General features: G+C 53.1%; 1 pseudogene; it reads left to right on the top strand.

Annotated features, from left to right (window-relative positions):
- Positions 1–889: 889 nt before the first annotated feature.
- LOC140387065 (myeloid cell surface antigen CD33-like) lies at positions 890–27,064 on the top strand (annotated as a pseudogene).
- The last annotated feature ends 83 nt before the right edge of the window (positions 27,065–27,147 follow it).

Consider the following 27,147-nt stretch of genomic DNA (forward strand, 5'->3'; position numbering starts at 1 on the left):
TGCCGTCCAGACAGGTCCCGGGCTTCTGGAACATCCAGTCCCAGCCACAGTGCCGGTACAGTCAGAGGCCCAGGGACGACAGGAGGGGATGGCGGTGAACATCTAGCACCTGCACAGGCAGTTGGAGGAGTCCATCCAGATGCAGGATCGTGCCACCCAGGCCGACACTGCATGGATGGCGTCCGTGGTGGAGGCAATGGGGGTGACGGTGTTGGATATGGGTCAGCGTGTGCAAGGCCTGGGGCATTCTGTGCAGGCGGGGGCCGAGGGCCAGGACAGGGCTAACCTCTCACAGGCAGCCATGTGCCAGAGCCACCTGGATATCGCAGCGGTGCTCCTCAGCATGGCCCAGTCACAGCAGGCCATGGCTGAGAACGTCGGCTGCATTGCCCAGGCACTGGCTGGCGTGGCTCAGACTCAGAAGGAGGTAGCCCACACCCAGAGTGACGTTGCCCACACCCAGAGTGACGTTGCCCACACCCAGAAGGACGTTGCCCACACCCAGAGTGACGTTGCCCACACCCAGAGTGACGTTGCCCACACCCAGAGTGACGTTGCCCACACCCAGAGTTACGTTGCCCACACCCAGAGTGACGTTGCCCACACCCAGAGTTACGTGGCCCACACCCAGAGTGACGTTGCCCACACCCAGAGTTACGTGGCCCACACCCAGAGTGACGTGGCCCACACCCAGAGTTACGTGGCCCACACCCAGAGTGATGTTGCCCACACCCAGAGTGATGTTGCCCACACCCAGAGTTACGTGGCCCACACCCAGAGTGACGTTGCCCACACCCAGAAGGACGTTGCCCACACCCAGAGTGACGTTGCCCACACCCAGAAGGACGTTGCCCACACCTAGAATGACGTTGCCCACACCCAGAGTGACATGGCCCACACCCAGAGTGACGTTGCCAATACCCAGAGTGACGTGGCCCACACCCAGAGTGACGTTGCCAACACCCAGAGTGACGTGGCCCAGACCCAGAGTGACGTTGCCAACACCCAGAGTGATGTTGCCCACACCCAGAGTGACGTGGCCCACACCCAGAGTGATGTTGCCCACACCCAGAGTGACGTGGCCCACACCCAGAGTGACGTTGACCACACCCAGAGGGACGTTGCCAACACCCAGAGCGACGTGGCCCACACCCAGAGTGATGTTGCCCACACCCAGAGTGATGTTGCCCACACCCAGAGTGACGTTTCCCACACCGAGAGGGACATTGCCCACACCCAGCGTGACGTTGCCCACACCCAGAGTGACGTTTCCCACACCGAGAGGGACATTGCCCACACCCAGAGTGACGTTGCCCACACCCAGAGTGACGTTTCCCACACCGAGAGGGACATTGCCCACACCCAGAGTGACGTTGCCCACACCCAGAGTGACGTTTCCCACACCGAGAGGGACATTGCCCACACCCAGAGTGACGTTGCCCACACCCAGAGTGACGTTTCCCACACCGAGAGGGACATTGCCCACACCCAGCGTGACGTTGCCCACACCCAGAGTGACGTTTCCCACACCGAGAGGGACATTGCCCACACCCAGAGTGACGTTGCCCACACCCAGAGTCATGTTGCCCACACCCAGAGGGACGTGGCCCACACCCAGAGGGACGTTGCCCACACCCAGAGTGACATTGCCCACACCCAGAGGGACGTGGCCCACACCCAGAGCGACGTTGACCACACCCAGAGTGACATTGGCCACACCCAGAGGGACGTGGCCCACACCCAGAGGGATGTTGCCCACACCCAGAGTGACGTTGGCCACACCCAGAGGGACGTGGCCCACACCCAAAGGGACGTGACCCACACCCAGAGGGACGTGGCCTGGACACTGGCCGACATGGCCCTCACCCAGAGGGATGTGGCCCAGTCACTGGCTGATGTGACACGGACCCTCAGGGTGGTGGCACAATCCCAGACGGAGATGGGCCACTCCCTGTGCTCCACGGCCGCGAACGTGCAGACCCTTGTCAAGACCGGAGCGGCCTCCAGGACTGGTAGTGCCAGGTGGCGGGGGGCCTCGGGGTGGCCCCGCTCGCACCCCCGCACCATGGAGTAGCCCGAGGGCCATCGGGCACCCCTAGGGAGGAGGAGGTGCTGGGGCCCATGCCAGTGAACTCCACAGAGGAGATGCCGGAACAGCGCAGCACCTCAGACATCCCCCCCCTCCTGTCCCTGGTGCATTTGGTGGGCTGCGGGCAGAACAGCGTGGCACCACGCTACCCAGGTCGCCCGAGCAGCAGCCGTACCCATCCAGGCCAGGTCGCCCCAGGAGAGGTGCGCCAACGGGGATCCTTGCCGCAGAGCAGGAGTCACAGCATGCAGCCTCCACTCCTTCACCATCTGGAGAACCACCTAGGCGAAGTGTTAGGGCCCTTAAGGCCAGAAAGTTAGACACCACTTAAGTTGGCATGGGTGCAGTGCACAGTTTAGTTATGTGGCCGAGGGCCCAGACTGTATATATTTGTTCACAATAAACACCTGTTAACACCGTTGAAACCTGGCTTGGGGCTCTTTATGATGGGTGTGGGCGTGGAGCGATCAGTGCTGGCCAGTGGGAGAGGGGGTTCGGGGACGAGTGAAGGCCCTGTGAGTGGACCGTGCTCCCTCCCCTCCACCCCCACCTCAGGGTCTCGACGGGACCATGTGATGGACTGACCAGCGCGCATGAAGGGGTCACCCAGGTGGAAGGTGCTACTGTGGGCATGAGTCAGACATTGTCATACGATGTGGAGCACGGAGCTCATCGCAGAGCGAGTTGTCATCATCCTCCATACCATGGACAGACCCGCTGTCACTGCCAACCCAGTACCCCCGGCTCGTCACACCGCAGCTATGTAATACGGAGGGGGGGGTGCATGCGGCTGGTTTGGTGGTGTGGGAGGTGAGGGGGTGTGGGTCTGGGATAGTGGTGCCCATGCCCCTGGCCAGCAACCTCCCTCCCCCCTCCTAGTCAGTGAAATGTGAGGCGACGAGGACGTCATGTGCGCGCTGGCCCTGGCGGCCTCCCGTGTCTGCCCGGGCCCCATGTCCCCCTTCCCCTCATCCTTCTCGCCTGACGAGGCCTGCCCTTTCTCCTCATCCTCCTCCAGCACATCGCCCCTCTGCTGCGTGATGTTGCGGAGGATGCAGCAGACCACCACGATGCGGGCGACCCTCCTAGCCTCATACTGGAGGGCCGCCCCAGAGCAGTCCAGGCACCCGAAGCGCATCTTCAGGACCCCGAAGCACAGCTCAACCACAGCCCTGGTCGCTGTATGGGCATCATTGTAGCGGTCTGTGGCCTCCGTATAGGCGTCATCAGCCACGACTGCAACAGGTAAGCCCTGTCGCCCAGCAGCCAGTCCCGCAGCCGGGAGGGGTGCCCCCAAACACGTTGGGGATCACTGAGTGTGCCAGTATGAATGCATCGTGCACGCTGCCCGGGTATCGGGTGCAGACATGCATAATGCACACCAGCTGAATGTTCATCGAGCGGTAGCTCTTCCTGTTCGTGTACAGTGGCCTACTATCCGCCAATGGCCATAATGCGACTTGCATCCCATCTATCACCCCCTGGACTCGGGGAATCCCGGTGACGGCAGTGATCCCAGCTGCCTGGGCATCCTGGTGGGGGCAGCCCCCATGGAACTGTATGTACCGCTCTGCCTGGGCATACGGGGCGTCCGTGACGGCACGGATGCACCTGTGTGCCGGTGTATGTCAAATTCCGGACAGATCCCACTCGATGACTGGAAGGACCTCGTGGCGTAAATGTTGAGGGTTACCATCACCTTGACAGCCACCGGGAGCGCGTGTCCTCCCCCATAGCCCGCAGTGCCAGGTATTCCATCATCGGGCAGATGTGTCTGACAGTCTCTCTGACAGTCTCTCTGCTCATCTGCATGCCCAGTCCAGCAGGTCCTCGAACGACATGCGGTTGCCGTACACACGGGACCTCATCCGGTGCCTCCTTGGCACCTCCTCCTCCTCCTCGGCCTGTTGGGCAGCCATCCCTCCAGCCTGTGCGGCTGCCACCTGCCCCTCTGCCACCTGCACCTCTGCAGCCCACTCCTCTGCTGCAGTCTCCGCCTCCTCTCTGAGAGGCCTCCGCTCTCGCAGCTGCAGGGCATCTTGCAGAATCATAGAATCATAAAATTTACAGTGCAGAAAGAGGCCATTCGGCCCATCGAATCTGCACCAGATCTTACAAAGAGCACCCTACTCAAGCCCACGTATCTACCCTATCCCCGTAACCCCCACTTAACCTTTTTGGACACTAAGGGCAATTTATCATGGCCAATCCATCTAACCCGCACATCTTTGGACTGTGGGAGGAAACCGGAGCACTCGGAGGAAACCCACGCACACACGGGGAGAACGTGCAGACTCCGCACAGACAGTGACCCAAGCCGGAATCGAACCTGGGACCCTGGAGCTGTGAAGCAATTGTGCTATCCACAACGCTACCGTGCTGCGGTAGAAAGATGAGACATTTACTCAGTTACCCTGTGTGACTTGTGGACTCTGTGTAGGATGGGAGACTGGCTTCGCTCACCAGGGTCCTGAGGACCACGAGCCAATGTGGAATGAACTTGTCCACTCCTGTGTCCAGGATTCTCTTCCAGTCATTGTGAAACATTGGGGAATTTCTTGTGTTCTGTAGATGGTCCACACTGCAGCCACTGGGCACCAGGGACAGAGGGGGTGGATATCGAGTCTAGTGGATCTACAAACCATCCCGTGTTAAATATTGACATTTCTCTCCCCAGTTGGACTGTCACAAGAGTGGAAATGTGACACTCCACGAGAGGTGACAGCGCAGGAAGGTTTGTGTGTCCAGATGAAAATTAAAAATGAAAATGAAAATGAAAGATTCCATGTCATTACATTTATCCATCACATCTGGCAAACCAATCACAAGTAGGAATCTACGAGACACTGATATACAATGCTCACCTCGCCTTTCCTCCAAGGATCACAATGACGGGCTTCCATGGTTCCGCCATCGGACCCGGCTGTCTGGAGACGTGAAAGAGGGAGACTGTTCCCTGATTATAAACAACATCACACGGGAAGATGCGGGACCTTATTTTTTCAGAATAGGATTAGACCAGAAGAATAAATGCAACCACTGTTGTGTAACCCGGCTTCACGTTTCTGGTAAGTTCTGTGTTGTTTCCTCAACAATTCACATTCAACGCTCAATGGGGAATAACAGAAACTATGACATAAAGCACTCATTATAACACAGTGTCTGATTGTCAATTTCCTGGTGATTGTGGTGTTGGGTGCTCTGAGGTACAGATGAACCAACACGGTTGCGATTGGTACAACGCAGTTTTATTCCAACTTGTTATTTACAGATCTGTCTTGGTACTCAGCACGTGGTGACTGTGTGAGTGTCTTGTTAATCGGGTCCTGTCCTTGTCCTTGTCTCCTGATGGACTGTCCACCAGGTGTCATGTTTCTTGTCTTATACTGTGTCTGCCCTTGTCTGTGATTGGCTGTCGTGTTATGTGTGCTAATTGGTCTGTTGGTCTGTCTATCATGATGTGTGTGTTTGAATATCATGACAGTGATAGCTTCAATTCATTCACAAAGCAAACTGAAATACGCATGTATTACGATCCTGGACCAGGCCCCAACAGTTGCTCAGATACCGGACAGAAACCCCAATATTTTATTTACTTTGTAAGACTGTGAGGAAGGGATTATTTGTTCCAGGAGTGATCCCAAGAATAAATAGGGATATGATATATTTAAACAAACTTTATTTGTAACACAGGATTAAAATGACATTTACAGCATACAAGAAAATAACTTACAATTACTCGTTAAACAATGCTTAGCAATGACAATGAAAGGATAAATCTCAACTCTCAATATTTATCTCCACTCAAGCAAGACCCAGCTCAGGTCATAATCCACTTTTAAATACAGTTAGCCAACCCAGGATCACTTGTTGTAAAGAGATGTCTTGGATAAATAGCTTTGAAAGAGAGATTCTTCAGGAAACAGCCTGCAGATTCTATGTTATTTCATATCTGTGTCAAATCACTGATTAACCTGCCAGTCTTTCACAAACTGCTGTTCTGTTCACAGGCAAAACACTTTTTAACTAAACTGTTTTTGGAGGAAATGCTGCTCTGTTCGCATCACAATTTTTAACTGAACTGAAAGTCAACACCTGACTGCTTCAGTCCCTGGCTCCTCCCATTAAGTCATTGCCTTACTGAAGCTAAACGCACTGGGTGCGATTCGCCATCCTGTCGCACCTCTTTTCTGATGTGGTGCGCCCCCGCCGGCAGCGGGGTCCTCCGTCCCGGCAGCCAGCTAATGGGGTTTCCCATTGTGGGCACCCCCACGCCCTAGGAAAATCTGTGGGCATGAGTATGCTGCCAGTGAAACGGAGGATCCCGCCGACAGAGAATACAGCCCAATGTCTCCAATTATCTACTCCCATGAGAACCATCTTCATATAAACAAAATTTCAATCGCCCAACTTTTACGATGCTTTAATTGTCGTTTGTAGCCAAAGTGTCTGCTGGTCCAGGATTTTTAAAAACACCTTTCCTACAGCTGTCATACACACACTAACTAGGGCATACGGTAGCACAAGTGGATAGCACTGTGGCTTCACAGTGCCAGGGTCCCAGGTTTGATTCCCCGCTGGGTCACTGTCTGTGCGGAGTCTGCATGTTCTTCCCTTGCCTGCGTGGGTTTCCACCGGGTGCTCCAGTTGCCTCCCACAGTCCAAAGACGTGCAGGTTAGGTGGATTTGTCATGAAAAATTGCCTTTAGTGACCAAAAAGGTTAGGAGGGGTTATTGCGTTCCGGGGAAAGGGTGGAAGTGAGGGCTTAAGTGGGTCGGTGCAGACTCGATGGGCCGAATGGCCTCCTTCTGCACTGTATGTTCTATAACCCAGGCTTTTAACCCTTACTGCAACAAATATATGTAATGCAATATATATCTGAAGTTCCCACATTCAATGCACACTTTAATATCAATGATTAAATGTATTGACTGCGTCCATCAATGTTATCAGGTTATCCACTCCCATCAATCTCTCTAATGCTGTTTAAAAGTCTTATGCATCGAAAAAAGAAAGACTCACAATTCTACAGCAACCTTCCGCCACTGCAACACATCCCAAAGTAATTCACATACAATGAACTAATTCTTAAATTACACATTCTGAATAATCTGTGGTAAATAAATACCTTTTGAAATCCCAACTGGATTTATTAATGATTAATTGGTCATTATGATCCCAGACCTGACCCCCAGCAGGTAATAGGATACCGGATATAAACCTCCAAAATTCAGCTTAATTTGTAAGACTGTCAGGAAAGAATACCTTGCTCCAGCTATGATTCCACACACAAATAGGGATATAGTATATTAAAACAAAACTTTATTATCAACACAGTATTACTAACTAACTTTAAGATCAAAATTACCAGTTAAACAAGAGTAAACAATAAAACCAAACACTGACTCCCCACTGCTATTTTTTATCTGCACTCAAGCAAAACCCATATCAGGACAAAATCCACTTTTAAATACAGCTAGCAAATACAGGGTTCACTGCTGTACACTTGAATTGAGTTCCTTTTAAAAGACTGATCAGTGGGAGAGAGAAAGCTCCAGTCAAGGAAACAGCTTGCAGATTGTTGTCTGTCTCAGACCACTGTATAACCTGCTAGCCCTGGGCAAAAAGCTCCTGTTCTGTTCATAGGCAATTCTTTAACTAAACTGTTTTGAGAGAAGCTGCTGGTCTCTTCATAGACAGATCTTTAACTGAACTCCAAAACTGAAACTCAACACCTGACTGCTTCAGCCCTGGCTCCTCCCATCAACTACATTATCTTACAAAGGCCAAACACAATGGGCTGGATTCTCCATCGGCGGGATCCTCCACTTTGCCGGCTGCGCACTCACGCCTGCGGATTTCCCGATGGCATAGGGGTGCCCACAATGGGAAACCTCATTAGCCGATTGCTGGGAAGGAGGAGAATCCCGTCCAATGTCTTTTATTATCGACTCTCCAGGGAACCTTCTTTACTTGAACAAATTCCATCAGCCCAACTTCAGGTAAACAATATTCATGATGGAATAAATGATGATTTAATTTTTACGATGCTTTAATTTCACCTCTGCAGCCAAAATATCTGCTGGTCTTATAAACCAGAATTTTTAAAAAAAATATTACTGCAGCAGTCACATCCTAAGCCTAGCTTTTAACCCTTACTACACCAAACTCATAAAATACAATGAGCGAGATGCTCCGGTACTCCAGTCATATGTTTCTCAGTGGCGTGCCATTCGCTGCTGGCGGGATTATATCTTCTCGCCGCTTGTCAATGGGATTTACCATTGTAACCACCGAATGCTACCATGAAACCCAATGACGGGAATGCACTGTCAACGGGGAAAATGTATTGCAATGTCCAGAGAATTCCGGTCAATATAACTGAAATTCCGGGCAGCACGGTGGCGCAGTGGGTTAGCCCTGTTGCCTCACGGCGCCGAGGTCTCAGGTTCGATCCTGGCTCTGGGTCACTGTCCATGTGGAGTTTGTACATTCTCCCCGTGTTTGCGTGGGTTTCGCCCCCACAACCCAAAAGATGTGCAGGGTAGGTGGATTGGCCACGCTAAATTGCCCCTTAATTGGAAAAAATGAATTGGGTACTCTAAATTTATTTTTAAAAATATATATAACTGAAATTTCTACCTTCATCACATGGTGCACAGCAAGGTCCCACAAACAGCAATGTGATCAATGACCTGATCATCTGATTCCAGGAAAAACAAAACACTGCAGATGCCGGAGAGCTGAAATAAAAACAGAAAATGTTGGAAAATCTCAGCAGATCTGTCAGTGTCTGTGTGATGAGAAACAGAGTTAATGATTCCAGTCCAACAGAACTCTGATTCTGTTTAAGCTGCTGCTTTAGAAACATAGAAAAGAGAAGCAGTAGGAGACCATTCAGCCCTTCGAACCTGCTCCGCCATTCATCATGATCATGGCTGATCATCAAGTTCAATACCCTGATCCTGCCTTCCCCCCCATATCCCTGGATCCCTTTATTGCCAAGAGCTATATCTAATTCTCTAGGTGAAGAAATTTCTCTTCACCTCCGTCCTAAAATATTTACCCCTTATCCTTAAACTATGATCCCTAGTTCTGGCATCCCCCACTATCAGGAACATTCTTTCTGAATCTACCCTGTCTAATCCTGTTCAAATTTTGTAAGTTACTATGTGATTCCCTCTCACTCTTTTAAACTCCAATGAATATAATCCTAACTGATTTAGTCTATCATCATATGACAGTTCCGCTATCCCAAGAATCAGCCTGGTAAACCTTTGCTGCACTCACTCCATAGCCGTGGGCAGCACGGTAGCACAAGTGGCTAGCACTGTGGCTTCACAGCACCAGGGTCCCAGGTTTGATTCTCCGCTGGGTCACTGTCTGTGCGGAGTCTGTACGTTCTCCCTGTGTCTGCGTGAGTTTCCTCCGGGTGCTCCGGTTTCCTCCCACAGTCTAAAGGCGTGCAGGTTATGTGGATTGGCCATGATAAATTGCCCTGAGTGATCAAAAAGGTTAGAAGGGGTATTGGGTTATGGGGATAGGGTGGAAGTGGGGGCTTAAGTGGGTCGGTGCAGACTCGATGGGCCGAATGGCCTCCTACTGCACTGTATGTTCTGTAAGCAATATCCTTCCTCCGATAAGGACACCAAAACTGCACACAATACTCCAGGTGTGGCCTCACCATTGCCCTATACAATTGCAGTAAAACATCTCAATTCAATACTCAAATCCTCTCCCGATCAAGGCCAACATACCCTTTGTCTTTCTTACTGCCTGCAGTACCTTGCTTTCAGTGACTGAGTATTCACCTCTCTCAATTTAAACCTATTCAAAGCAATAGTTTCCAATTGTTCTTGCCCTGCCGGGACAGGATTTAATTTAACTTTGGCAGATTGTGGACAAAGTGATGAACCTGTTCTCCCCGAGCTGTGAGCTGTTCCTCCGCCCTCACCCAGTGCGGTCAAATCAAGCGTCACTGAGTGAAAATGCATTAAGCTGAGTGACAGAACTTCACCAAGTCTAAAAATAGGAAATTCTTCAATGATCATTGTAATCTTACTGTTCCGATATCATCCTTGGAAAAGGGCTTTCTCTTGTGGGACTGTCATTTCTATTTGAACTGATGGTTTATATTATATTTATCTAAAAGGCTCCATTCTCTGTGTGTCAGATTTCACAGATAAATCCAGGATATCCCCTGCTATAATTATTGCAGGAAAACACGTGGACATAAACTGCACGTTCAACACAACGTGCAATGGAACAGCACCTGTCTTAACCTGGGACACTCCCACTGACGTACCTGGATCAGTCTCAAACACAGTAACTCAGCATGGCGTCACTCTGACCTATACTTCTGTTCTGACCCTGACCCCATCACTCAAACACCACGGACAAAATCTCACCTGCAGACTGAGATATCCATCTGTTTCATCAGAGCGCATCCTTGTACTGACTATGCAAGGTAAGTAAGGTCATGATACATTCTACATTGGCTGGAATGGTCTTGATTGTGCACAGCAAGACCCCATGAACATCAATGTGATGCAGACCAGATCATCTGCAGCCAGTATCATTTGACCTACCTTTGCCTCCACCTATGTGGCTTGGTATCAAAGTTTGAGCTGTGTCTTAAACTGAGAGCTTTAGGGAGGGGATTCCTGTTTGTTCAAAGCTTTGTGTATTGTTCTCACTTTCCAATGTCCACTTTTCCTATGATCCAGTTGGGTCTGGCACAGAAAGGGTTAATGTGGGACTGAGAACGGTACTGCCCACGCAGAGATGTAAGAGAGCAGATGACCAGCACCCAGGGTCAATTTAGTGTTGGATAAAGACATGTGTACCAGCCAGCATGGAGACAGTTCCCGGGCAGAATTCTCTGTCGGTCAACGCCGAAATCGGGAAACGCAATTGGGCGGAGAATTGGTTCAGACGCTGAAATCGTGGCCGCCACCTGTTTCACGCCAAATCGCAATTCTCTGTTGCCTCGACAGTGGCATTAATGCCTGGGACTGGTTTAGCACAGTGGGCTAAACAGTTGGCTTGTAATGCAGAACGAGGCTAGCAGCGCGGGTTCAATTCCTGTATCGGCCTCCCTGAACAGATGCCGGAAAGTGGTGACGAGGGGCTTTTCACAGTAACTTCATTGAAGCCTACTTGTGACAATGAGCGATTATTATTATTATTCCAGAACGCACGTACAGTAAACACCCTTGGCATCTCATGAGCGGGCCCGACCCGCTGTTTCAGGGGCCTTGCCGATTCTCCGTAATACCAATAACATCATAGTCCCAGGTATTAATCCAAGCCCTAAGTTCATCTGCCTTACCTGCTACACTTCTCGCATTAAAACAAATGCACCTCAGACCACCTGTCCCTTTGCGTTCTTCATCTCTTCCCTGCCTACTCTTCCCCTTAGTCACATTAAGTTTATTATCTAGTACCTTTCTGGCTTTAGTTGCTGCCTCTTTACTGACCTCTAACTTCCTAATCTGGTTCCCATCCCCCTGCCACATTAGTTTAAAACCTCACCAACAGTGTTAGCAAAAGCACCCCCTAGGACATTGGTTCCAGTCCTGCCCAGGTGTAGACCATCCGATTTGTAATTGTCCCACCGCCCCCAGAACCGGTTCCAATGTCCCAAAAATCTGAACCCCCCTCCCTCCTGCACCATCTCTCAAGCCACGTATTCATTCTGACTATTCTTGAATTTCTACTCTGACTGTCTCGTGGCACTGGTAGCAATGCTGAGATTACTACCTTTGAGGTCCTACTTTTTAACTTATCTCCTAACTCCCTAAATTCTGATTGTAGGACCTCATCCCATTTTTTACAGGATGTAGGGGTATGGGATGAAGACTATACTAAGCTGATAGAACACGTTAGTGATCGCTGTGAGATTTGTAGGAAGTACAGAAGCACACCATCATGACCGATAGTAACTCTACCCTTGGCCAGAGATTTTATCATAGATTATCATAGAATTTATCATAGAATTTACAGTGCAGAAGGAGGCCATTCGGCCCATCAAGTCTGCACCGGCTCTTGGAAAGAGCACCCTACCCAAGGTCAACACCTCCACCCTATCCCCATAACCCAGTAACCCGACCCAACACTAAGGGCAATTTTGGACAATAAGGGCAATTTATCATGGACAATCCACCTAACCTGCACATCTTTGGACTGTGGGAGGAAACCGGAGCACCCGGAGGAAACCCACGCACTCACGGGGAGGATGTGCAGACTCCGCACAGACAGTGACCCAAGCCGGAATCAAACCTGGGACCCTGGAGCTATGAAGCAATTGTGCTATCCACAATGCTACCGTGCTGCCCTTAAGAACAAATTAATCTACACTATATCATTCTACCGCAATCCATGTACCTATCCAATAGCTGCTTGAAGGTCCATAATGTTTCCGACTCAACTAGTCCACAGGCAGTGCATTCCATGCCCCCACTACTCTCTAGGTAAAGAACATACCTTTGCCACCCCCCTATATCTTCCACCATTCACCTTAAATTTATGTCCCCTTGTAATGGTTTGTTCCACCCGGGGAAAAAGTCTCTGACTGTCTACTCTATCTATTCCCCTGATCATCTTATAAACCTCTATCAAGTCGCCCCTTAGCCTTCTCCGTTCTAATGAGAAAAGGCCTAGCACCCTCAACCTTTCCTCGTAAGACCTACTCTCCATTCCAGGCAACATCCTGGTAAATCTCATTTGCACCTTTTCCAAAGCTTCCACATCCTTCCTAAAATGAGGCGACCAGAACTGTACACAGTATTCCAAATGTGGCCTGACCAAAGTTTTGTACAGCTGCATCATCACCTCACGGCTCTTGAATACAATCCCTCCGTTAATAAACGCTAGCACACCATAGGCCTTCTTCACAGCTCTATCCACTTGAGTGGCAACTTTCAAAGATATATGAACATAGACCCCAAGATCTCTCTGCTCTTCCACATTGCCAAGAACTCTACCGTTAACCCTGTATTCCGCATTCATATTTGTCCTTCCAAAATGGACAACCTCACACTTTTCAGGGTTAAACTCCATCTGCCACTTCTCAGCCCAGCTCTGCATCCTATCTATGTCTCTTTGCAGCCGACAACAACCCTCCTCACTATCCACAACTCCACCAATCTTCGTATCGTCTGCAAATTTACTGACCTACCCTTCAACTCCCTCATCCAAGTCATTAATGAAAATCACAAACAGCAGAGGACCCAGAACTGATCCCTGCGGTACGCCACTGGTAACTGGGATCCAGGCTGAATATTTGCCATCCACCACCACTCTCTGACTTCTATTGGTTAGCCAGTTCGTTATCTAACTGGCCAGATTTCCCACTATCCCATGCCTCCTTACTTTCTGCATAAGCCTACCATGGGGAACTTTATCAAATGCCTTACTAAAATCCATGTACACTACATCCACTGCTTTACCTTCATCCACATGCTTGGTCACCTCCTCAAAGAATTCAATAAGACTTGTAAGGCAAGACCTACCCCTCACAAATCCGTGCTGACTATCCCTAATCAAGCAGTGTCTTTCCAGATGCTCAGAAATCCAATCCTTCAGTACCCTTTCCATTACTTTGCCTACCACCGAAGTAAGACTAACTAGCCTGTAATTCCCAGGGTTATCCCTAGTCCCTTTTTTGAACAGGGGCACGACATTCGCCACTCTCGAATCCTCTTGTACCACCCCTGTTGACAGTGAGGACGAAAAGATCATTGCCAACAGCTCTGCAATTTCATCTCTTGCTTCCCATAGAATCCTTGGATATATCCCGTCAGGCCCGGGGGACCTGTCTATCCTCAAGTTTTTCAAAATGCCCAACACATCTTCCTTCTTAACAAGTATTTCCTTGAGCTTACCAGTCTGTTTCACACTGTCCTCTCCAACAATATGGCCCCTCTCATTTTAATGACATTGTGGCCATGGACCTTAAGATCTGGGATAAAGCAAACAATACATTTATTTTGCTTTTTGTAGATTTAGCGACCAGATTTTGTCAATCAACCATCGTATGTAGTAAAGAAACAAGAGTAATTCTGGATCAGATTGTGAGAAAATGGATAGGGACAGGAATGGGCCCACCGGCAAAATTCCTTTCAGACAATGGGGGGGAATTTGCTAATGATGGGTTTAGGGATATGTGTGAAAACATGAATATCACAGTCATGAGTATGGCTGCAGAAAGCCCATTTAGTAATGGGGTATGGGAAAGAAACCATGCTGTAATAGATGACATGCTCCGAAGAATTTTGGCAGATCGACCAAATTGCAAGTTAAATTCAGCCTTAGCATGGGCAGTACATGCAAAGAATTTATTGCAGATGAGTGCGGGCTGTAGTCCCTATCAATTAGTATTTGGTTGAAATTCTAAAATTCCGTCCATTTTGAATGACCAGCCTCCAGCTTGCTGAGCATTTAAATGCATTACATAGAAACAGAAAAGCTTTTTTGGAAGCAGAAATCTCTGAAAGAATTCACAGAGCTTTAAGGCATCATGTACGGCCATCAAATACCGTTTTTCAGCAAGGAGACATAGTATACTATAAGAGAGCCAATTTTAATGAATGGAAAGGCCCAGGGAAGATCATAGGCATAGATGGCAAAACAATTGTATTGCAAGGTGGCAATCAGACTGTTAGGGTATATTCATCAAGGATAATGGGTAAAGATTACAAACTTGCAAATTTAGAAAGAGCAGACGAACATGATGAGGAACCAGGGTCATCTGATATGCATATGTTACAGAATTATGAAGACCAGTTAACTGAAATAGACAGGGGCCGGGATTCTCCAATCCTGTGGCCAAGTTCGGGCGCCGGCGTGAAAAGTGGCATGAGCCACTCCGGAGTCAACGGGCCTCACCTGGCAGCTATCCACCCATTCCCAGGGGGTTAGTACGGCGCCGGAGTGGCCTCCGCACTCCGGCGCCCGTAAGCCGGCATGCCACAGTCGGCACGAGTTCGCGCATGCATGCTACGGCCAGCGTGAGTTTGCACATGCGCGTGGGTTCCCGTCTCCACGCCTGGGCAATATGGCAGAGTCCTACAGGGACCCGGCGTGGAGGAACATAGGCCACCACGGACCCAGCCCGCCCGCTGATCGGTAGGCCCTGATCGCGGGCTGGGCCACCGTGGAGGCCACCCCGGGGATCGGATCCCCCGCCCCCCCTACCAGGACGGCTCCCACAGACAGATCTCCAACATCCCGTCGGGTGGAACCATGCGTAACCCACGCCAGTCGGCACACGGCTGAACTCGGCTCAGGCCCGTCGAGGCCTGGAGAATCGTCGGGGGGGGGGCGCTTTCAATGGCCCCCGACAGGCGCGGGGGCAATCCCACGGGCGCCTGAAAATCAGTGTTGGAGAATCGGCGAGCCGGCGTCGGGGTGGCGTGGCGTGATTTTCGCACCCCCTGGGGATTCTCCGACCCGACACAGGGTCGGAGAATCCCGGCCAGGGCACCTGTAGAGGAACATAATGCATCTGATGAATTAGAACAGGCCATTTTTCCGAAGGACAACTGCCAAAGGTTGGTACAAAAGTGACATATTTGCCTGAAGGATCGAATCAATGGAAGGATGCAACTGTTGTTAGTCGAGCAGGTAAGGCCACTGGAAAGTATAAACACTGATTGAATGTACAGAATACAGGGGAGGGTGTCAAGACAATGCATTGGGAACACAAAGTTCAAAAATGGAGGGCACAGAAACGAAGTGCCAGTTCAGATAGTGAACATGATCACAGGAAAAGATCGACAACTATTGAACGGACATCCCACAGCAGGAGTGAAAGATCAAGCAGTGGCAGTACAGAACGAGATGCCAGGCAGGATAGGGGACGTAGTTTATCAAGGTCTCGGAATATGGGTAAGACTACAAATGCTACTAGGAGTAGAAGCCCACATGCTCGTGAGATTTTGGTGGCCTCCAATAAATTAGATGAAAAAGTTATCAAAGGTGCCAAACAGCAAGAACTGCATAGTTGGAGTGAATTTGGGGAATACATGGAAGTACCAGAGAGGGGACAAAGAGCTCTATGTCACAGATGGGTTTGCACGGAAAAGGTTCTTCCGGATGGAATTTATAAGGCAAAGGCCAGGCTTGTGGCAAGAGGATTTGCAGAAAACTTAGAAGATCAGGATTTAAGGGTGGATTCACCTACAGCAGGAAAGGTTATTTTAAAGATCTTCTTGGCTCTATTAGCCACTAAGGTATGAGAATGCAAATCTGTAGATATAAGAGAACAAAGAATAAAGGACAATACAGCACAGGAACAGACCCTTCGGCCCTCAAAGTCTGCACCAAGCTTGGTACCTGCCTAAACGAAAACCGTATGCACTTACGGAGTCCGTATCCTTCCATTCCCACACTCTTCATATATTTGTCTAGATGCCCCTTAACTGCTGCTATCGTACCTGCTCCCTCCCACCAACTCCCCAATCGAAATCACTGATATATAAAGGGGTTACAGGTGGCAGTATTTGTTGGTGGAGATTTGTGTTTGAAGTTGGATCAAAGAAATAATGGTGTTTTGTGGAGAAGCAGAACTCCTTTCTCCTTTACAACAACCGAGATGCTTGAACACCAGCCCCTATCGCTATACTGTGCCCTGCACCTGTAGCAACTTAACTGGTGTCTAATTTTCTGGTTATAAGGGCCCCAACGCTGCATCTAGCTGGATCCCCAGAGGGTCATCAGGAGTAGAGGTGGCCTATAGCGATTCCTGCCCTGCGACTTGGGTCCCTGTTGGCGGCTGTCTTCTGGGGCGATTGGGCCTTGATGGGCCTGGCTACTGCTCAGGTCTCCCAGGTGGCGTGGTGCTGCCCTGTTCTGCCCACTGCCCACCAGATCCACCAGGGACAGGAGGGAGGTGGGAGTCCAAGATGCTGCGGTGTTCCGACATCTTCCCTGCAGATGTCACCGGCAGGGGCTGCATCACCACTTCCTCCCACAGGGTGCTCAATGGCCACCGGGCTATTCCATGGGTGGGGTGCAGGCGGAGCTATCCCCTGATGTACCCCCGCCACCTGGCGCTGCCAGTTCTGGAGGCCCGCTCTCGTCTCGACCAGGGTCTACATGCTCACGGTCATGGAGCACAGGGAGTGGACCATCTCCGTCAGGAACTGCACCACATCACGCTGCGACTGTGCCACCACCTTCTGTGTTTGTGCCACATCAGCCAATGACTGCGTCACCTCCCTCTGGGACTGGGCCACTTCCCTCTCTATCTGCGCCACGTTGGCCAGCACCTGGGCAAAGCCGCCACATTCTCAGCCATGGCCTGTTGTGACTGGGCGAAGCTCAGGAGCTCCGCTGTGATACCCAGATGACTCGGGCACATGGCTGCAAGCCACAGGGCAACCCTGCCCTGGGCCTCGGCCTACACAGAGTACCCTATGCCTTAGACATGCTAATCCATAGCCAAAAGCGTCACCCCCCAATGCCTCCACTACGAATGCCACCCGAGAGATGTTGGCCTGGGAGGATTCTCCAACTGCAGCTGGAGGTGCAGGATGCTCGTCGACAACCCCTCATGTAGTCCCTGGCTCTGCGACTGTATCTCCACGTTCAATTGCGCCCCCGGCGATTCTTCCAGAAGCCCAGAACCCATCTGGATGGCAGCTAGTTCCTGGAGTTAGCCTGCCCTCTGACTGTCCGCCCCCTTGGGTGCTCCCATCTCCACCTGCTGTGCAGGATCAGCTGTGAAGTGCGAACCAGGTAGTGTCCCAGAAGCCTCTTCCCTCAAGTGCTCAACTGAGGTGAATTTCTCTGGGACGTGGAGGGTGCTTGAGCAAGCTGCGACGGGAAATCTGCATCATCCCCGGACTCTAGCTCCGCAGTGTCCTGGGTCACAGGCATGTGGCTCCCCTCTGTGTCGGTGCCATCACCTCTGTTCGAGGCGTTCAGGTTGTAGCACTGGCTGGGAGCAGGGGACACAAGATGGACCTACCCCATCACCAGCAACTTCTGCAAGACACAAGACAAGGCACATGATCAGACCACGGGGTGTTGGGGAGGAGGGGGTAAGGATGGCGTGGGGGTGAGGATGGGGGTGAGGGTGGTGTGAGGGTGGGGGTGAGGGTGGGGGTGAGGGTGGGGGTGAGGATGGGGGTGAGGGTGGGGGTGAGGGTGGTGTGGGGATGAGGGTCATGTGGGGGTGAGGGTGGGGGTGAAGGTGGTGTGGGGGTAAGGGTGGTGTGGGGTGAGGGTGGTGTGGTGGTGAGAATGGGGGTGAGGGTGGTGAGGGTGGTGAGGGGGTGGTGTGGGGGTCAGGGTGGTGTGGGGTTGAGGATGGGAGTGAGGGTGGGGTGAGGGTGGGGGTGAGGGTGGTGAGGGTGGTGAGGGGGTGGTGTGGGGGTCAGGGTGGTGTGGGGATGAGGATGGGAGTGAGGGTGGGGGTGAGGGTGGTGTGGGGGTGGTGTGGGGGTCAGGGTGGTGTGGGGTTGAGGATGGGAGTGAGGGTGGGGGTGAGGGTGGTGTGGGGATGAGGGTCATGTGGGGGTGAGGGTGGGGGTGAAGGTGGTGTGGGGGTAAGGGTGGTGTGGGGTGAGGGTGGTGTGGGGGTGAGAATGGGGGTGAGGGTGGTGAGGGTGGTGAGGGGGTGGTGTGGGGGTCAGGGTGGTGTGGGGTTGAGGATGGGAGTGAGGGTGGGAGTGAGGGTGGGGGTGAGGGTGGTGAGGGTGGTGAGGGGGTGGTGTGGGGGTCAGGGTGGTGTGGGGTTGAGGATGGGAGTGAGGGTGGGGATGAGGGTGGGGGTGAGGGTGGTGTGGGGGTGGTGTGGGGGTCAGGGTGGTGTGGGGTTGAGGATGGGAGTGAGGGTGGGGGTGAGGGTGGTGAGGGGGTGGTTTGGGGGTCAGGGTGGTGTGGGGTTGAGGATGGGAGTGAGGGTGGGGATGAGGGTGGGGGTGAGGGTGGTGTGGGGGTGGTGTTGGGAGGGTATGACACATGTCTCAAGGGGAACCACAACTAAGCGGGGTCTCACTTCCTCGCCTGCGGCCGTTCTCCACCCTGGCGACATCCCTTCCCTCAGGGGTGCCAACCACAACCAGGGCACGGTGCTCTGTCGCAGTGAGGAGCCGCAGGTCCGGCGGCCCACCTCTAGTTTTCTCCCACTCCCGGCAGTTATGGGCGGCCTACCCCTGGGGGGAGGGTGGGAAACAGAAAACGACAGTGTTGGACAGTCCGATGAATGCAGCCCAGGGGGTGGGTGGCTGGTGGTCTCAGCGGCCAGGGCACCCAGCCATGGCGGCCGGAATGGGTGCCGGCATGTGGTGAGGGTGGGGGTTGGGCCGCCCTCCGGCTGGAGGGGGGTGCTCGGGCTATGGGTGTGTGGGATGAGGTTGGTGCCAGGGGCACAGTGCTGCATACTCATCCTGGCCGCCCAGAGGAGGTTGTGCGGTTTTCTCCTGCACTGCAGGCCGGTCCGGACGGTGTAACCCACAGTGCTGACCACAATTTTCCCACTCCCTGTGGGACGGAGTCTCACATTCTCACCACTCCCTGTGGGAGCGAGTCCCACATTCTCCACACTCCCTGTGGGAGTGAGTCCCACATTCTCCCCACTCCCTGTGGGAGCAAGTTCCACATCCTTCCCACTCCCTGTGGGAGCGAGTCCCACATTCTCCACAGTTCCTGTGGGAGTGAGTCCCACATTCTCCCCACTCCCTGTGGGAGCGAGTCCCACATTCTCCCCACTCCCTGTGGGAGTGAGTCCCACATTCTCCCCACTCCCTGTGGGAGTGAGTCCCACATTCTCCCCACTCCCTGTGGGAGTGAGTCCCACATTTTCCCCACTCCCTGTGGGAGTGAGTTCCACATTCTCCCCACTCCCTGTGGGAGTGAGTTCCACATTCTCCCCACTCTCTGGGTAAAGATTGGGGGCCGGGTTATCCATTCCTGAAACCAAGGGAGTGATTCTCTGGCCTTGTTGTGCTGTCACTCTCACTAAACGAGGTTGGTGAATACCACGTCAGGCACCAAATAGTTTGCGATGCAACCAGTTCACTCCCGGGATCTCGCCGTAGTGTGGCGCGAAACCAATATCCAACGGTGTCCCGTCATTCGTCGACCTTCCCAGCAAGTGGTCACGTTGGCGCTGATTCGTACTCCTTTTGAAAACGTGAACCTGCCGCAAGGGCCTCTGCGGGGAGCTGAGGAGGGAAGTAGCAATCTTTGCTCACAGGCAAAGAGCCCGGAACGCTGGGCTTGTCACCCCAGTGCTTAGTGGGGCGTGGGGTCCCTTCGCTAAGCCCATGCGGCTGATGGCTATTGCTAACAGGGAATTGGCAATTGTGGTTAAGTGAGCATTTCACACAACCCAAGTGGATTCCCGTGGGTGGGCGCGCCATGTAGCATGTGGGCATCATTGCCTCGCATCCCAATCACACTGTGATGCCTGGACACTGTGCTTGAACACTGCGGGAGGCAACACCAAACACACAGCAGCCAACATCCAAACACCCAGGGGATGGGACACAGCTCCAGGGGCATGCCCTCGGCAGGGGGTGGTTGACTGCCACGGGGAGGAGGGTGGCCTGGATAGATGGGCCAAGGTTTCAGAGGTCGGCCTGCATTACGGGAGGAAGTGATAGAGGCATCGTACTGTTTGGGCACAAGGGTGTTTATTGTGTGCAACAATTCCCCCATTACCCGATGGTCCCATCCCCCCCCACCACCACGCCCTCTCACCCCCTACCTACCTACCCACCACCTCCTCCGGTGATCCTCAATGTGCTTTGCCCTCCGAGCTCCACTGCGACATCTAGGTGTGTCCCCGGATGCACACCAGAGGTAGAGGCAGCCAGCAGCTTATCTCATCCCGTGGTCTTGGCGGGCGTTCTCTGGGGGCTCTAAGGCCGGAGGGCCCCGCTCACTTGTCGACAGCACATGCACAGCTGTACTGCCCTGTTCCAGGTGCTGGCGGTAAGCAGCCTCATCAGAGGGGTGGAACTGGGAGTGCCGGTGACCGCCATCGTAACTCCATGGGATGGGTACGGGTTGGCACTCAGCGCCCCCTCCTCCGCTCAGTGCCCAGTCCTCGGCAATGCTCATCAGTGACTGGGACATGCTCTCCAGCGCAATGCCCACCTGCAACTGGGACAAGCTCCGTAGCGCCTCGGCCATCCCCATCTGCTGGCAGGACATGTCCCGCAGAACCTCATCAGGGTTAGCCTGGTGCTGGGTGACATCCCCCAGGGAGGCCAACATACCGCTGACACCCTCAGCCACGGCCGTCACCGACTGCGATTCCTTGGACACCTCCACTAATGGTGCTGATGTCATGTATCAGCGGCCCTCGCGATGTTGGCCTCAGTGCCATACATTGCTAGTGACATCTCCTGTGACCATATCCTCTTGGACACCTCTAATTGGCTATGGACGTGCTGGAGTGTCGCTGACATTTCTCTCCGAATGTCCTAGCCACACCCTAATGTCTCCATCAGCTTGGCAAAACCTCTTTTACAAGCTCAGCTTCAGGCTGGGACACAGCTGGGTCAGGGATCCAGCAGACCTCCGATTGCTGTCTAACCTGGGGGTTCCAGCCTCCACCTGATGTACATCAGCAGCTGTGTGGTGCTCACCAGATTGAACCCCAGAAGCCTGACCACTAACCTTTCCCGTCGAGGTGTGTGTATCTGCACCGTCGGAGGGTGGGGCTGACAGCTGTGACACCTCAATCTTGTCTTCCTCGAAGCTCACGTCTGAGGTATTCTCCTGGGAGGGAATGGACAGTGTGAAAGATGGGTCAGTCAGTAAGACAATAACAACTCACATTTGACAGGGCCTCCAGCTGGAGCCCGGTGGTTCGTCACCTCTGCAGCTTCCGCCAGCCTCCGTATTGGCGACCGCTCTGTCCTCAGACTGTCTAATACAGAACGTTTTCTGCCCCCCAACCCCCCTCCAGACGAAGGCGGCTCACAACTGCTGGGAGCGAGAGAAGACAGGAGAGGGACAACCGGACCTGCGGCCCCTCACTGCAGCAGAACAGAAGTCACTGGAAATGGTCAGAGGGCCAAGGAAAGGGCAGCCGCCAGGACAGAGGGCGACATCGGGTGAGGATGTGAGACCCCGCTGAGTTGCGGTTCCACGGGTCACGTGTGTAACCTCGGATGGGCACTTGAGTGACGAGGCGCCTGGGATACCCTCTGGTGCTCACCACACAGCTGCTCTGGTACAGCAGGTGGAGGTAGGACCACCCGAGGGGGCGGATGGTCAGAGGCCGACCCGACCCCAGGGACCAGCTGCCATCCAAACGGGTTTCAGGCTTTTGGAAAGGATGGTCCCATTGATTGTGGTGATTCAGTCACAGAGACAGGGACCAGGTGAGGGGTTGTTAGCGAGTATCCAGCACCTGAAGGTGCAGTTGGAGGAGTACAATCGCGTGCAGGAGCTGATGCCGACCATGCGTGCCACCCAGGTCAACACCGCATGGGTGGTGTCCACGGTGGAGGCATTAGGGGCAAAGGTTTTGGCCATGGATCAACGTGTCCAAGCCTGGGGCAACCTGTGCAGGTGGTAGCTGAGGCCCAGGACAGGGCTTCTCTCTCACAGGAATCCATGAGCCACCTGGACATTGCAGTTGCGCTCCTGAGTGTGGCCCAGACACAGCGGCCGAGGCTGAGATTGTCGGTGGCATTGCCCAGGCGCTGGCCGACATGGCACAGGCAGAGGGAGGCAACCCAGTTCTGGAGGGAGATGGCGCAGTGACTGGCTCATGTGACACAGTCCCAGAAAGTAGTGACACAGTCATAGTGTGATATGGCGCAGTCCCAGAAGGAGATGGTCCACTCCCTGTGCGCCATGGCCACGAGCATGCAGACCCTCATCGAGACCAGAGCGGGCCTCAAGGACTGACAGTGCCAGGTGGCAGGTAGCCTTTTGGGGATGGCTCCGCTCCCACCCCCGTCGAAAGGAGTAGCCCGGGGGCCATTGGGCACCCCGAGGGAGGTGCCAGAGAACCGCAGCGCATCGGACTCCCCCCTCCTGTCCCTGGTGCATCTGGTGGGCAGTGGGAAAAACAGGGTGGCACCACGCCACCCGGGACGCCCGAGCAGCAGCTGGGCCCATCCAGCCCGGGTCGCCCGTAAAGACGCGCACCAACGGGGATACAAGTCACAGGGCGGGAATCACAGCAGGCCACCTCCACTTCTGAAGTGCTGCCTGGGGATCTGTCTAGACGTAGCTTTGGGGCCCATAAGGCCAGAAAGTTAGACACCAGTTGAGTTGGCATGGGTGCAGGGCACAGTATAGCGAAAGGGGCTAGGGCACAAATCTGTATATATTTGTTCACATTAAACATCTATGAACAACTTTACAACCTGCCTCGGTGCTCTGTCTGCTGGGTGTGAGGGATGGGCTGCTCTGGGCTCATCGCAGAAGGCAGGATGGTGGGGGGGATGGCCGGGCATTGTGGGTGGGGTTAGCCCAGAGACCGTTCAGCCAGAGCTCACCGGTCACCGCTCTGGTGTCCCAACCCCTCCCAATCCCCCCCACATTGCCGCCCCACTGTCTCCACCTCTGCCACCCCAGGGCTTTGATGGGATTGTGTGATGAAATGGCCAGTTCGCATGCAAGGATCACCCAGGTGGGCGGTGGAAAGTGCTCCTGTGGGTAGGAGCCAGACGTTGTCAAATGATGTGGAGCACCAGAGCTCATTGCAGAGCAGGTTGGCATCATCCTCCATCCCATGGGCCACACCCACTGTTACTGCCAACCCCGAGTCCACACCCAGTAGTGAGGCAGGTATAGCGCGAGGAGTTTCATCTGCATCGTGGTGGCCTCCTGCATCCTACACAACATTGGGGGGGGCAGAGAACATCCTGCTCCTGCAGCACATCGCCCCTCTGCTGCACAATGTTGTGGAGGACGCAGGAGGCCACCACGATGCAGATGAAACTCCTCGCGCTATACTGGAAGGCCCCTCCAGAGGGATCCAGGCATCTGAACCACATCTTCAGGATGCCGAAGTAGCGCTCGATCATGCCCTGGTTGCTGTATGGGCACCAGTTTGTGGCCTCCGGATAGGCATCATCAGTCACGACTGCAGCGGATAACCCCTGTTGCCCAGAAGTCAACCCACCAGCCAGGGTGACACCTCTAAGAGGTCAGGAATTGTTGAATGTGCCAGGATGAAGGCGTCGTGCACACTGCTCGGGTATCAAACACAGAAGCACATTATGTGCATCTGATATTCACACACCAGCTGCACATTCATCGAGTGGAGCCCCTTTTGTTTTGTGAGGACTGACCTGTCATCTGCAGGTGCTCGTAGGGGGACATGCCTTCCTGTCGATCATCCCCTGGACCCGGGTCATGTTGGCGATGGCGGCAAACTCCGCTGCCCAGGTATCCTGGTGGGCTCGGTCCACATTGAAATGGATGTATAGTGCCGACTGGGCATATGGGGCCTCCGTGATGGCGAGGATGCATCTGTGCACCGAGGTCTGTGAGATCCCAGACAGATTCCCACTCAATGCCTGGAAGGACCCCATGGTGTAGAAGTTCAAAGCGACCGTGGTCTTGATGGTGTAGCCAGTTAAAATGGCTAACTCCCGATTTAGAATGGCTAACCCCGATTTAAAATGGCGAACGGAGAAGGCTGATGGGAAAATCAGCCAACAGGACTAAAACAAGCAGCAGCAGGTAAAACTGTGTATTCGTCTCTGGGAAGGCCAGACAAAGATCGATACCTGCAGCCATCAGCATAACAACACACCAGCCATCTGAATACTAATGAGCAATCCCCGGGAACAATGTGCAACAAATTAGACACACAAAGCCAACCCAGACTTTTCGGCGCCAACAGGAGCCTACACAAAGGGAGGTGAACGATCACCCCAAGACCGCCCATCGATCAAGGAATCGCTCCAGCATTGGAGAATATCGAACCAAGTGATTGGGACAAAGTCCAATCACTTGGAACCAGGTACAGGGTCCGCCCCGAAAGGCGGGAAGCCCCTGGGGACTATAAGTATAGAGTCCAAGTTCAAATCGACCCTTCTGCTACCCCTTCTGCACCCTGCTGCGACCCTTCTGCTAGCCTTCTGCAACAGCCGCTCAAATCGTAAGTCTTACTTCAACGCTCGCTACGAGATAGGCGCTCCTAGCTATCGATCTGTACCAGCTTCGAATCCCGCAGGCTCAGAACCCAAACAAAAGGCCATTTGTTTCCCTGACCTGGTGGGCCATTTGCAAGTTAAGTATTGGCCTGTTAGTTGTAGGAAGTAGCTTAGACGTAGAATTTATGCATGAGTATTGATTACTGTATATAATAAATGTGCGTTGATTTAACTCTTACTAAGCGGTGTGTTGGATTATTGATTATTACTCGGACTTGAACCACGTGGCGGTACAGAAAGATACCTGGCGACTCAAGAGCAAAGGTGATAGAACAGAGCAATTAAACTAAGGCTAAAGTTAGCAGCAACAATGGTCACTGGGAGCAGGTGTCCTCCCACATACCCCCACGGTGCCAGGTGCGCCATCATCTGTCAGATATGCTCAGTCAGAGTCTCCGACGGCATGCCCGGTCCGGCAGGTCCTCTAATGACAGGCACTGCCAGTACACGCGAGGCCTCATGTGGCGCCTCCTTTGAACCTCCTCTTCCACCTCCTCCGCCTCCTCCTCGGCCTGTTGGGTGGCTGGCAGGATCCCCTGCTGCAGCTTCCTCCTCTTCGAGCAGCTCCAGCATGCACAGCCTCAGGTCATCCCCCAGGGCTGTGGTGACTAGCAGGAAGGCCACCATTGCTGCTTGTTTTCCAATATCCATTGTCTGCAGGGGGTGAAAGGCCAACATGTTAGCTCGGCGCATACCCCCGTGCCCAACCAGGTTCAATGGTCTACGGTGGACCCAGTCTGCACTGTGGACTCTACCCCCACATGTCCCCTTCCTCCCCATCCCCACACCTGGCCGTTTCCCCTGGCGCTCTGCGCTCCGCACCCCTGGGCCCATCCGTGCCCAGCATCGTGCGGGCCTCAGGCCCTGGCACTCATCCCTGCTATCAGGGGTACCAATGGCTGGTGCAGCCTTTGCCGGCGGTACACTCCGTGGCCCCCATCCCGTGCACCTCTTAGGGACTACTGTGGGCATTGCCCTTGGGTGGGCCACGTAATATCCTGCCAGAGGATGGTGGCCGGGTAGGTGGGGGGTAGTGTGGCGGAGGGTGGGATGTGGGGGCACCCATAAAGCCGGAGTCACTATTTTGAACCACGTGCCAAGGTAGGTGGTCAGTGGAATGTGTAGCAAGATGGCTGCCATGCAGGCCGCGGCAATGATAGTCAATACCTGGTCAGCCTGGCCCCGTGCAGCTTTGTCCCGGACCCATGCCTGTCCCCTGGTAACCTTCTACCACACCTCCCTCCCCCGCTGATTATATGAAAATGGCGTTTACTGCGCGTGTGGGGAATGTTTTGACGCCACTGTCGAGGCACCAGAGAACTGTGATTTGGCATGAACCTGGAGCCGGCCATAGATCCGGCACCAAGACTGATTCTCCGCTCCATCGCCTTTCCCGATTTTGCCCCCGCCCGCCAGAGATATCTGTCCAAGGACTGTGTATTAAGTGGGGAAGGTAAGTCAGTCGCGATCCTGCCCGATTTGCACACATTTCCAAGATGGATTTCCACCCTGTTGTAAACGATTCCGGATTTTTCTACAACGCAATCCTACACACAGCAATGGAGAAAAACATTGGACTGGGAGTCAACCAGGTCAATGATCCATTCTCACCAATGTTCCATGCTAAGCTGAAAGTTCAGATTGTCCATTATTAGAGTGTTTGCAATGACAACATTCAGGATCCATTTAATCCCAGTGGATGGATCAATATTACAGCAAATGTCGCAGTGATATTCAGTTTGATTTTTCAGCCAGAGTGAGAGATTGAAAGTGGAGAGTGAGTGATGATTTCTTTCTGTGTTTTTCTCGACAGTGGAGGAGAAATTATCATAGAACCAGTGATTCTCCTTCTGATTCCTGGTGCTCCCCAGTCCTACTGTGTGGACACATCATAACCAAGGCATTGTCTCACTGTG

Source organism: Scyliorhinus torazame, chromosome 12 (genome assembly GCF_047496885.1).
Source record: "Scyliorhinus torazame isolate Kashiwa2021f chromosome 12, sScyTor2.1, whole genome shotgun sequence".
Taxonomy (NCBI): Eukaryota; Metazoa; Chordata; class Chondrichthyes; order Carcharhiniformes; family Scyliorhinidae; genus Scyliorhinus; species Scyliorhinus torazame.